This window comes from Cimex lectularius, unplaced genomic scaffold, assembly GCF_000648675.2.
Source record: "Cimex lectularius strain Harlan isolate CLEC.00 unplaced genomic scaffold, Clec_2.1 scaffold6, whole genome shotgun sequence".
NCBI classification, from domain to species: Eukaryota; Metazoa; Arthropoda; class Insecta; order Hemiptera; family Cimicidae; genus Cimex; species Cimex lectularius.
The window spans coordinates 211,791-226,241 of NW_019392677.1; the positions used below are offsets into that span (position 1 = coordinate 211,791).

Genomic DNA, 14,451 nt, shown 5'->3' on the forward strand with positions numbered 1-14,451 from the left:
CGAACTCAGATCTGAAAAATAAGAGTCGGACGACCTAACTACTTGGCGTCCGTGTTCTTAATCATACATATTATGTAGAAGAACTAACTTTTTTTTTTAAATAACTACTCTCTATGAGAACGTTGCGTATTTTTTTTACAAATATGAAAATTGAAATAATTTCGTGTTTTTTTTTTCAAAATATGTCATGTGGAACTAATTCTAGACGGATTTCTAGCGATGAGATCTTTTCATCAAGCACCATTTTGCAATTCACCCCAGGATTTCTTCGATAAAAAAAATGTTCATTATAGTAATATCTCTTTTTTCACGTATTACAAAGATGCACAAACAAGTTTTTGAGTTTAAAATCAACTCAATGTGTCCAGACAATCCCACTGTAAATTTTATTACACATATTTATTGAATCTTTAAACAAACAAAATACATAAAACACTAAGAAAGCAGACTTTTACCAGTTTCCAAAGTTCTTTTCTAGAGCTTAAGTAAGATTTTCTTGGATCTGTAAATACTGACAGATATATCCGGTTAATGAGCTTTAAATACACGTACTTAATGTTTCAAAGGTCAGATTACAGAAAATGTAATGAAAGATTGGACTTGGAAAATGTAATGGACGGTTCAAAAAATTAGTCGTTATGATTTTGTTAACTTCTATTGAAAAATAATTAAAGTAAATACAAGGGTAATTGTAATTGATTGTAATTAAAAACCAAATTGATTTTTTGGTACAAAACTGAACATAAGAAAAAAACAAAAAGCTTTTAGAAATTAAATTGCATGTTCAAAATGTCCACCACCTTCTTGGCAAGCCTGACATAGTTTCAGGATTTTCCTACGGGGTCATCCTCACTTGTGAAAAGAACAAAATAGAATTTATTTTAAAAAGGTCCCCATATATAGAAATCCATCAGGTTTAAAAAAATTAAATTTTAGCACTTAATACTTGATCATTGGGAAATTAAGTTTAATGCCCATTTGAAGGACCAATTTTATAATGCCAGAACATCAACAACGGATATATTTCACTGATTGTTTGAAGCGCCGAACACGTCGGGGATTGACACAACCACAGTCAGTCTATCTTGGAGTTTTCCTGCGATCGGAAGTTCTTTTTTGGTCAAAAGAAATTTGCGGACTTGAGCTATCAACTTGGATTCACGGCTTTCTCAATATACAGTTTTGTCGACTTCGCATATACTTTTTTTAACACCAGTAAGCCCTTTTTGTTGTTTTATTAATGAATGTGTTTGATTGTTTATTTCTTGCTTTAAAAAAAGTGCTGAAGCAAGGCAGAGCGTCATTCCTTTTTTTTAAATTAAAGTCCTTTATTTATAATTGTAATCAAAAGTCTTAATTTTTCATTTCTTTGCCACTATTTTTTCGGACGGCATAATAAACTTTTAATTTTGTTTGTTTTTTCAATAACACGACATAGTGTAATCATAACGTTTGTATAAGCGCCATATCACAAAACCAGGATAACATACTGAAGAATCTGTTCAAAGGAATTGATATTTTACCTAGGATAATAGGGAAAAAATATGCAGAAAATGTTTGAGCGTAAACGTAACCTATTAGCTTTTTGCTCGTTCAGCCTGATCCTCCACTCAGTGCACCAATCGTACTTTTTGAAAATAATAACGAAATGAAGGTTTTCTTTTCAAATTCTGTGTCATAATTTTATTAATATTTGACCAATTTAAAATCTGTGCCATCGTTTTCAATGTAAAAAATCCTTTCAAACAGTGGGAAAACAGAAAACGTTATTATTTAAAATTTCGAAGTTGTATGTACTGGCTCTATCATGACAACGAATATTTTTTACAAAAGCAATGAAAGGTTAAAACTAAACTAAAAAATATTAAATAGTTCGGATTTTTGATTACGTTATCTGTCCAAGAGAAATTCATCCGTACCAGCTAACAAGTACAAACCCTGTATGTAATGACCCCAAATATAAATACGAATGTATTTATATTGCTATACGAAAATAGTATTTCTTCATCTGAACTATTTTCTATTTCTGATGCACTTATGCGGACTCCTTAAAACAAAAAAAAATTATTTCCCTGATTCGCTAAAATCGCTGAGCAAATTGAAACACCGCAGATACCATGGCTTAAACAACTATATCAACTATGAATTTATATATAAGATGCAGTTTATTATTAACACAAAAAAAAAAATAAAAAGGTGAAACTTCTGTGGGTTTGGGGCCAATTAAATGCTAGCGAGTATTGTGGGGAAACAGAAACCATGGTGCATGAAATAGCGGAATGTCCAAAAAATAAACTCAAAAGAGAAGAGCTGTACACGAATTAAAGGATCTAATAGAGATTCCGTTTAATTTTTTTAGATTAAAACAATTTTAGCCTCAAGGAATATTAACCTACAAGAAGTTTCAAACATTTTTAAAAGAAATAAAACGGAAGTTTAGAATAATTAAGACATTAAAATCTGTCAAAAGACCTCAGAAGCCGTTTAAATATAAAATACAGAGTAGTAATCCTGCTATACTAACTTTTTCATCTCAATCAAGACCATAAATATAAAGAATATTTAATTGAAATAACTAATATGGTCAATTATGGCTGCTAAACATATATGGATTAAAACAGTAGTAATGTTTTAACAAATACATGCTGAATAGGAAAACAGTTTATACGTGGCCTATGGCATCATATAAAGAAATATTTTGTTTTTATCAGATGAACAATAATGCAAAACCAATTTTTGATACCATTTTTGGCAGTACCACTACAATATCACGTTTTAAACTAGTACATGCTGATTGAGAGACTTTGTTTATGAATTCAACAAAATTCAGAGAGTTAAATGTGAAAAGTAAAAAAATTGCGTACACCATTATAAATTGGCTCATTACCATAAATTAAAATGTCAAAACATAATGCACTTCTGTAAAAATGAAAATGAATAATAACTATTATTTTTATTTATTGTGCAAGAATGAAATTTAAAAAAATAAATGGCACAATACTTGTAACCTAGACCCCTGTTTTCTGTTATTTAAATTTTAAAAAATTTTCGCAATTTGAAAATGTTAAAATTTGAATATTGTTACGCAAGAAATTTTATGTTTACATTAGATCAATTACCCTCGACATTTGAGAATGTTGATTTTGAATATTGTTAAACAAGAAATAAATCAAGGATAATAATAACTCAAAAAGATAAAAATACAAATCGATAATAATATGAACCTTAAAATAGTAGTTAACTATATTAAAAAATATTATATTACATTGTAATATATTTTTTTATTAGTCCATTAAACAAATGTTTTCTAAATATTTATATTTTCAACGTTATGGGAATAAAAAGAAAATGATACTAGCTGATTTTTGTTGACAGAAACGTCTAAACCAAAATCTTTTATGAATGCCTTATTTAAATACGGTGGAGGGTGGCAAATTTTATATTTAATACAGTACATTTTCTCGACATTGAAAATGAAAATTTAAATATTTAAATCAAAAGAAATTAGTAAAAGACAATAAGAGCCAACTAATAAAATTAAAATCGACAATAACATGAACCTAAATATAAAAGCCACGACTCTATAACAAAAAAAATTATATTACATTGTTATATACTTTTTATTAGTCCATTAAACAAAAGTTTTCTAAATATTTAAATTTTCAACGTTATAGGAACAGAATGAAAAATGATATTGATTGATTTTTGCTGACAGAAATGTCTAAACCCAAATCTTTTATTTATGCCTTAATTAAATACGGTGGAGGGTGGCAAATTTCATATTTAATGAAGTACACTAATATTCTCTCGCATTCAAAATATTATAATTTAAATATTTTTAAATGTTTAAAAAAAAGAAATTAATAAAAAACAATAAGAACCAACTAATAAAAATTAAAATCGACAATACATGAACCCACGACTCTATAATAAAAAATATTATATTACATTGTAATATATTTTTTATTAGTTCATTAAACAAATATTTTCTAAATATTTATATTTTCAACGATGTAGGAATAGAACGAAAAATGATACTGATGGATTTTTGCTGACAGAAACGTCTAAACTGAATTATTTTATGTATGCTTTTAGCTAAATAGAGGGAAATTTTAAATTTAATATAGTAGACTAAAATTCCCTCGGTATTTGAAAATGTTATAATATAAATATTGTTAAAAAAATAAATTAGTAAAAAACATTAAGAACCAAAAAAAATCAAGTACAACGTGAACCTCAGAATCGAACCCACCAGAAAAAAGTAATATATACTTAATAATACAAAGTAATATAGTAAAAGTAATATATATACGTTTATTCTTTCTAATTTTCAAAAAAAAACTTTTATAAATCTGTAAATTTAGAACGTCATTCTCATAAAATTAAAATGTTACATGTGGATGTTTGCTGACAAATACATCGAAACAGAAATCTTTAATGTTTTAATGTCAATTAACACCCAGGATGCTATCATTTTAATTTTGTCAAACAACGAATGAAAATTGTATTCTTTGATTTTTGCTAACATATTGTCAGGATGGAAACAAAAGTCTAAACTCAATTTTTTTTAAGCACGCTTTATTTAAACAAGTGGTAGACAGAAATGTAGAAAACCTCTCTTGCAGCAAATTCCAAAACCTATTTTAAAATTTGTTGTAAATTTTGGCGTGAAAATTTTTCCAAATTGATTGAATCCCAAGTTATTGCATGTGGCATTATACTCTTCGCGAATGTCTAATATGTTGTACAATCACTGTTTAATTGTTTAAAAACTAATTGATGTTTATGCTGTAGGTAATAAATTTTAGGTTTCTTAAAATTTTTATAGCAGTGTGTTATTTTGTTTTTGCTAATTTTCAGTATATCAATCTTCGAAAAAATGCCAAGACAGTAAGTAAATTTTACTTTTCTCACCTAAATCATGAAACTGGTGAAAAAACAAAATCCAACTCTCGGAGTATCAGACACTTAGGTTCCGTAGCAACACAACCGTTTTGGCCAGTCTGTTTTTCTAATTTTTTAAAACTTGTTTTCAGGCTATTTGCCTGCAAAAAGCACCCGGCCGACAAACGAAAATAAATCGTCGTAAATTTTCTATAACTCCCACCGAACGACCGAGTTCCGCGGAGGTCGAAACGAGACTAAATTAATGTTCAGCCGCGGACATGTGCCGCCCTCTCGCCTTCGCCTTAACGCCTCCCCTCCTCAAAATTCAACCACGCCGCTGAGTAACAAGTGGCACACTTTCTCAAATCGGCTAAAACCATTTTTTTTTTTTTTCAATTTTAAAAATCCGAAAATCTACATTAACCAAGCATCCTCAAACCGTGCGTTATCTCATTTTCCAGATCCGTTTCTGATCACTTCTTAATATAAAAACAGCTTATCACCATTTCATTACTCTCAAGATAGATTTTTTGGGATAGTTAGGGATGGTTAGGGTTTTTAGGGGTGGTTAGGTTTTTTTTAAATGGCAACGAGAGTATGACGTCAGCATAAAAACTAAAGGGAAGGTATATGCAATAATGCAACAAAAAATAGCGGCTTAACCATGGTTGTCCGAATTAGACGGCCCAAGAAAACTCTTTACCTCAATATGTCGTCTGCGGCTAAATCATAACAGTCTTCCATACCATCTCCACAAAATAGAGGTCAGAGACAATCTAACATGTGAGTGTGACAGAGGGACCACAGCTTATCCTGACCACACTTTTTTATCATGCCCTTGGCATCGCAAAACAGAGATGTTCTACTCAAAACATTAGTACAAAACAAAATAGCATTACCCACTAGAATGAATATCGTCTTAAGTAAAGTAGACAACAAAGAAACAATACACTCCTTATACAGATTTATTTCAGCAAACAAATTAGAAATTTAAAACGTATCCTCACAACAGACAACAAACATACACACATCAACAACAAATTCCTAGTTCATCACCATGTTTTATATCTTATAAAATAATTATACAGTCATTGTGCCATTGTGGGGGTGGTCCGGGGGGAAGGGGGGCGCCGGGGGTGCTCGGTCTCGCTGGACTGATCGTGGATCGGGGCATGGGGGCTCGCTGGGCAGATTAGCCCCGGACCCCGACAGGATTTGGACTTTTCCATGTATAATGTAAACAGTTTTTATCCACATTCTGGAAAAGGGCTCTGAACAATAAGTTAAAATACAAGGAAAAGAATGGGTTGGCAGGTGAGCCCCTAGGCTTCGGTTGGCTATTGGCGCTGGGCGGGCCTTCGCCCTTGGACGCCTCGGGTCTCTGGTCCTACTCTCCCAATTCTCCGCAATCACCATAAAACATGGCTAATGAGCAAATCTCGACGCCACAAAAGAAAAAGAAAAAAAAAGATTTTTTTAGATATCCTCTTTATTTTTGACTTATTCTTTTAATTAATTTCTTTTAAAAAAATTTTTTTGAAGCATATATACTGGACAATTTGCTATTCAACGACAAATTTCGTCAATCGTATGAACCAGTGTCCAATTCTCAGCCCTTTCGCAGATATTCAACTTTTTTTTCTACTATCTATATTTCGCTGATTGGTTGAAGCGCCGAACACGTCGTGGATTGATAGTACCACGGGCAGTCTTGGATTTTTCCTGAGATCAGAAGTTTTTTTGGCCGAAAGAAATTTGCGGACTTGAGCTATCAACTTGGATTCACCGCTTCCTCTATCTTCAGTTTTGTCGACTTCCCATCATTCTTTTTTTTACGCCAGTGAGCCCGTTTTGTTGTTTTATTAATGAATGTGTTTGGTTGTTTATTTCTTGTTTTAAAAAAAATGTGCTGAAGCACGGCAGAGCGTCAATTCTTCTATTTTTATTTTAAATTAACATCCTTGTTTTATAATTGTAATGAAGTCTTGATTTTTCTTTCCTCCTTTTCTATTCTTCGGACGGGGAAAGAACCTCAAAAATTAAGTTATAATTTGTTTTGCTTTTGTCAATAACACGACATCGTCTTAGTCATAAATCTAATCGTAAATTTGGGGAAATCAAAAACAAACAAAAAACGTTGAAATAGCGTTAAATTTCCTTTAAGAAGACACCCTTCTAGAGCTTTCAATATAATTTTTAATATTTTTGGTCCGTACCGAACTAACTTATCACATAGAATGGATCACTGACTGCACTAATGTACATTGAGGAAGTTCTTCTGGCAGCTGTGTTCTCAATCTCTCAATTTATTAGGGGCAACTTAGTGTTAATGGAAGACGATGCTCGACCACATGTAGCTCGAGTTGTCACCCATTACTCGGAGAATGTAGGGAACCATAGTTTAATTATCACAATGAATTGGCCAGCCCGTGCTGGCATGAATACTATAGAACACTATGGGGCATGATTAAGAGGCGAGTTAGACATCGGTCGCCGCTTCCGACAAGCATTTAACATCTACAAACCACTCTTGTTGAGGAATGTTGTAATAATTACAACGATAACATACATACTGTTTGAAATAAACAACAACATACGAGTTTTTTTCTTTTTTGAGTATACAAGTGTCGTGAGACTTGATACTTTTCTTTCCTGTTTTTGACCATACCCTGGGGGCAGAAGGTCATTTTTATGATATTTTAATCAGTTTAAATTAAAAACAGGGTTTTATTTCTCCGCTGAGGACTCTTTTCATGTGGCACACCTAATGAAAATGTCGACGAAGTACAGTAGGAGTGATTGAACGTTGAAATAGGGTTTTGAACGTTCTGATCAATATTTGTTTCATTTTCCTTTCATTACTTTCCAATTTCCTGTACAATTCAAATCAATTATACCTACCTTTCAATTTTCTGCGACAACGAAAAGGAGTAATCATTTAAACAGGGCGTTTTGCGATATGTTACTTGTATATTGGTTGTTTTGTATAATTAAAAACTGTTTGGCAAATAACCCTTTATTGCATTGTTATTGCGTTTTATTATTTGTTTTTTTCAATGCCATTATCGGTTTTGCAATACACATGTTATGAAGTGCATTTTATATTTTTTAGGTGAAAAACACAATAAAACACGTTAAGGACTTCGGTGGCCGCACCGTTGACCCGGGGCTGATCACAGTAAGGTAAAGGCCCAGGGATCGAATCCAGAGGCCCTGCTTTTTTCAAACCTTAGTTAAAATACCAAAAAATGTTTTAAAAAATGTATATACCGCTCTCGAAAATTTATATACAGTTTTTTATACATCTCAAATAAAATTCTTTCAATAAATGTTCAAGATAAATCAAAGTTGATTGCCGGCGGAAAGTTTTGACGGGTGTTTTACCTAAGGTGGCGGCATTCAAAACTTGAGAGACTCACTTGTTGTGGATTATCTTTCGAGTTTAAGATTATCCCTCCATGAGATTACGTTATCGTTAATACAATACAAGACTAAACTTGCCTTAAATGTAATTATTTGCTTTTAAGTACAATTGGACGTATAATCTCCGGATTGTCGTTTGTTGTACAACCGGTTTACCTAGTTTTATTTTCGGAGGATTGCTTCTCCCAAATTACATCCTCCAAGCGGATTACGGTCACTGTACAAATATCCAAAATGATTATAAGAGTGACGGTTGTAGGCCATATAAGCTGCAAAAAGTCATTATTTTTTTAACCTTCTGTCCGTTTCTTAACCTTTTCGGGGAGCTTTTGTTTTACATATAAATTTGTACCTAGTACATGAATTGTACACATTACAAACAGTTTTCAATGTTGTAAACATTAATACTACGGGCAGTACTGCACTAGGAGGTCAAGTGTTATAATGCCGGCCCTCAGTTTGTTATCGGGTTAAGGCGAGGTCTCGGCTTGTGATGGGCAGTAGAAGAGCGGGCTTGAGCATTAGGGTTAATATGGGTTGAAAAATTGGATCTATTTTTTGACGAAGAGAATGCAAACTAACGGCCTTGTGGATAGTGTGGTTGGAAACATGGTAAGGAGTTCGAAGAATTCTTCTGATGACTTTTAATCGGAATGCTTAGATTCGTTAGACGTTAGATGACTTGGTGGTACTCAACACCTCCGTATGTCCAATCTTCGAAGTTGTCAAAATCGACTATGTAGTTCTTGTCGCTTAAGCGTGTGTCGTTTGTCACGTCTGTTGCCTAAGTATAGCCCTTACTATTTTACTTGTGTAGTTATTTACTGTTAACACAGGCGTGGCAAGGAAGTTTGTTTAATGTGAACATTTTGTCCTCGTTCAGTTTCATCTTCCACGTTTTGCACCATTCTTCAATGAGCTTCAGATGCTCCTCTGGATATTGGAGGTGGCTTGGGTAGAATTGGAGTTAGGAGATAAAATTGCAGTATCGACCGCATAGGTGTAAGGATGGTGTTGGGTTGTTACGGCAGTTCAGTAATATAAACATTATAGATTAGAACCAAGAATGCTCCCTTGCGGGGAAAAATAGAAAGACTTGTTGTTGATGAATTTTATGAAGAATTTCCAGAACTCAGAGGGGAAAACCTGGTAAATTCCATTTTAGATTCCCCGGACAGAGAAATTTTAAACCATTCTGACACCAATGACAATAACTCAGTATGCATGAGCATTGACCAAGATAACATGGACGACTGTCGTCTTAATATTGACGTAGGCTTACAACAGGCAAGACGTTCAAATTTAGAAGGAAATACTGGCCTATCAATACCAATTACTGAAGGTCTTGTAAACCAATGTACAAATCAAATCTCAATTTCGTTGGTAAAATGTAATCCTATAAGGACAAGAGTTATAAAATTATTTGGCTGTAAAGCACGAATAATTGTAGAGTTTTCAGAAGAAATTTTTGAAGAACCTGTAACACGCTTTATAAAGTAATAAGAATCCATCATGATTTTATGGAATTACATAATAAAATGATGGGTAGGAAATAAATTGTCTTTTCCCCATTAGGTATTTATTTCGACAGATCGTCCGGTTTATTATGGACCATCTTCAGTGACTAAATAACAAAAGAGGTACACATTATAAAGTGGTAATATAAATTTACATAACCTTTTGTATATATAAAGTGGTTTGACGGTTTTGTACATCGTTATAAGTTCTAAAGTGGATATCTGGACGACCACGGACTTGTCGATTAGGCTGTCAAGAATGGACATTTGAAATATTTGGAGTTTTTGACAGATTACTCGCCAAGTGTATAGCCATCCAGACATCCACTTTAGAACTTATAACAGCGTAAAAATCCGTCAAACACTTTATCTATAAAAAAAAAAGGTATGTAAATTTAAATTATCTGTATATAATTCGAATATAATTTGTACCACTTTTGTTAATTAATCACAGACGATGGTCTACATTAGACCGAAACCGGTCTGTCGAAATAAATGCCTATTTTGGAAAAGACAATTTATTTCCTACCCATCATCTTATTATGGAGTTCCTCAAAATCAGGATGAACACCATCAACAAATTAATAATTGATAAAGTTTCAAAGTATGCACAAGTGAACCCCTTAAAATCATCTAATAGTATAAAAATTGTTGACTCCCTAATAAACTATTTCACTCATCAAAGTCTTCCTCAACAGATTGTTACAGATAATCGTCCCGAATTCAATTCTAGTATAATATTTAACGAAATTAAATAAAATCACAATTCACTTTACCCCTCCCGACATCCACATTCTAACGGACCAATAGAAAGATTCCATTCTATTCTTATAGAACAATAATAGAAGATTATTAAACAATCAAGAAGTTTACAAAAAAGATTCAATCAGGTCAAAAGTAAAATACATAGCCCTAATTGCATACAATAATAGTATTCATTCCACTACAAAACTTCCTTTCGAAGGGAAAAAACAAAAACAACAAGAAATTAAAAACCGAGGATATTGTTCCCAAACATCAAAACAAAATAAATAATACATTTATGAAAGATGAATAATGACCCCAGAAACGAATAGAGAACAATAATGTTGCCATCAGGAGCAAACATGATGGATATAACCTATAATCCAGGGATAATCCCTATAAATCTTGATGCATCCATGTTAGAGACATCATACTTTCATTCATCTTATTAAAATTGATATTTTTTTAACAATTATATAATTTAAGTAAATTGTATGAAGAAATGTATAATTCAGTTAGTAATAAAGATATTAATAATAAGAATTATGTTTAGTGGTCTAATTGACCATGTTAATTATTTTAATTAATTATTCTTTTTATGTAAGGTCTTGGTTGAGATGAAAAACGTAGTGTCACGAGTAGGATTCGAACCCACGACCTTTGGCTCAATACTCCACTGTTCTAATGACTTGAGTGAAGTCACGATAGCTCATGTGGTTAGACTAGTGGTGTATTGAGCCGAAGGTCATGGGTTCGAATCCGGCTCGTGACACTAACTTTTTCTTCTCAACTAAGACCTTACATAAAAAGAATAGTAACAGACAATAGTTTAATGACAGACAACACTAGACACTAAAAGATATTGTAAAACATTTAGTACTTATAAATAATACTAGAGAAATAATTTTAGTAAAATTAGAAATAAGAGAGGTCTAATAAATGGTCTAGGAACTATAATCAAATTTATTATTGGAAATCAAGATGCTTACGACGGAGAATAATATAAAAAACATATTGACAACTTGTAGAATTGAATAAAGTGTAAAGAATGATCAAATTAACTTAGAAAAACAAGTAAAACTACAATATTCTACAATTAAATAATTAAAGAATTTAATAAAACTACAACATTAATTGAGGAAAACACTGCCAAACTAATACTAAAAATCATAACAATAAATAAAGAATTAGACGTTTATGTTGAAATAGAAAAATTAAGAGATTCAACTAACTTCTTACATATATTATTATTATTCAACATTGTGCAAAACTTAAAAAATTAATTAACATTCTGCAAGCTTCAAACTTTACACCCTAGTATTATACCTCCTTTTGAATTATTTAAATAAATTGCCAAAATCATTACTTCCTATGAAAACCAGCTGCCTAAAAAATATTTTTGAGTTTGAAAACTTAATAACACTAAAGTGTAAAATTGTTAATTATCAAATTATTTACCTTTTACAGTTACCTCTAGTTCAAAAACAAAGTTATGAACTGTATAATTTACACCCTGTACCAACAGAACATAACTCTGATTTTCTTACAATAATACCACATTTAAAATACCTGTTGAGACCAAATTCAAATTCAATTAGAATAATCATTGAGAGCCTAAATGATAATTGGAAAATATTTCAATCTATGTCTCTGTACTCATCCCAACTCTTAAATCATGAAGAGAAAAATCTATGAGAAGGACATCATCTTAACTAGAGGTACAACATCTATAACCGTCAAATTGGAAGACTACCATATAACATGAGCTAAACCAATACTAAGCCATTTTACCTAAAGAAGAACTTAAAAAAATAAAACTTGGAGATACAATAGTGAAACCATTAAAAGGTATATTCTTAACATAACACACAAATAATATAACATTTTGAAATAAGGAGCTAGTTCAAACTTAAATTTCTCAATGGGTGAAATGCTCCTTAAGAAAGGAACAGCTTCCTAAATTCGAAGTTAACATAAAGCATGTCAAACTTGACTAACAGGCCATTCAACATTTATCTCCAGCTGTCATAAAACTGTTCATCTCCACATCAATATTGTTCAGTGGTCAATAATGAGGTAGTTTATAAAAACACCTTTTTCATTTTTCTTCTTTATTCAGGTCATCTTCTGGGCTTAATTCATCAGGTGATATAATGTTGGGGTGTAAAGTTTGAAGCTTGCAGAATATTCATTAATTTTTTCAGTTTTGCACAATGTTGAATAATAATAATATATGTAAGAAGTTAGTTGGATTTCTTAATTTTTCTAATTCAACATAAACAACTCATTTTTTATTTATTGTTAAGATTTTTAATTTTAGTTTGGTAATGTTTTCTTCAATTAATGTTAAAGTTTTATTAAATTCTTCAATTATTTCATTCTTTAGAATATTGTAGTTTTACTTGTTTTTTATTAAGTTAATTTAAACATTTTTTACACTTTACTCAATTCATTAAGTTTTCAATGTTTTTTCTGTTCATCTTTGGCATAAGCATCTAGATTTCCAGTAATAAATTTGATTATGGATCCTAGTTCATTAATTAGACCTCTTTCATTATTTCTCTAGTATTATTTATAAATACTTACTGATTAACAATATCCCTTAGTTTACTATATTGTCTGTTACATATTCTACATTATTAAGACAATAATAATAAAAATTTCTTTCAATTTATTGCCTAGGCTATAATTATTGTTTTACTTTATTGAGTATTTTTTCTGATTGTTTCACCAACGACCTCTGGCAGATGGATCCAAGATCCATGTCCTTAAATGCTTTGAAATCACAGATGTCATTCTTTTTCTTAAGTTCAATAAAGCATTATTATTATTATTATTATTAATAAAAATGAATATCTTTAATACTAACTGAAATATATAGAATTTATTTAAAATATGTAAATGTTTAAATGAAATATCAATTTTAATATGATGAATGAATGCATGCATCAAGATTTATGAGGATTATCCCTGGATTATGGGTTAATATTTGCTCCTGATGGGATGATTCCAATAAGGAAGAGGAAGGGCCGGCAAGTTATTGTTCTGCATTAGTTTCTGGGTCCTCTTAATGTTTGATAAATCTATTTTTTCTTTTTTGTCGTGATGCTTGGGAACAATATCTTAAATTATTGTAATAACGGTTAAAAGCTTGGCGTGAAGTTACAATATTCACTTCCTTGTGATCACATCCCTGATCGACAACAAATTGGTGTTTCGGAACATGCGACGTAGTGCATAGAAGTATTTTATTTCTACATATTGAATGTAATTAAATTTTATATGGTTTTTGTTGTTGATTATAGTTTAAAGTTGCAAGACAATTTGCTCGATCATCAATAAGCTTATTATTATTTTAATTAAAAATGTGCCAAGTTTACGCGAAAGAAGAAGGAAGAAATATTATATTTTTTGTACATTACTCAATCTTACCCATCTTATCTACCTTATCCAACCTGCCAATGATTGGATATGAAACTCATGTAAAATGATATGGCCGTCGATTGTCCAGAATAATCATAAAACCAAAACATAAGAGAAAATAAATATTATTCTTTCCCAATACGATTTCTTCCCGCATTGTTTTCTTTTACGTTAATTAATTGTCCTATATAGAGATACAAGTGAAAGGTAAAATATTAATTAGCACGTAATTTAAAGTTGGGCAATTGGTTTAAATTAAGTTTCGCGTTGGTAAATCGAATCAAGCAAGTCTGATGAAGGATAATTTAACAAATTATATTTGTGTATTTATTATTTTCTAAGAATGATAAAAAATTATGAAATATATAATAAATAGTACGTACTATTTCCAGATCCGGGTGTGAAAAACGTCAAGATTTCTCTTAACCGCCATTACAAGGAATGAATCGATCCGGCA

General features: G+C 31.3%; 1 protein-coding gene across 3 annotated transcripts in view; it reads right to left on the minus strand.

Annotated features, from left to right (window-relative positions):
- LOC106673785 (NSFL1 cofactor p47) overlaps positions 1-14,451 on the minus strand; it is a 79,637-nt gene that overhangs the window by 64,448 nt on the left and 738 nt on the right. The window contains exon 1 of one of the 3 annotated variants that reach the window (XM_014406044.2): positions 14,378-14,425. The exons of 1 other annotated variant lie outside the window; for it this stretch is intronic. The gene's annotated coding sequence lies outside the window, so the exon portion shown is untranslated. Of the gene's footprint in view, positions 1-4,914; positions 5,138-14,377; positions 14,426-14,451 lie in introns of those variants that run through there. One more of the 3 variants, XM_014406045.2, reaches the window with a different exon arrangement.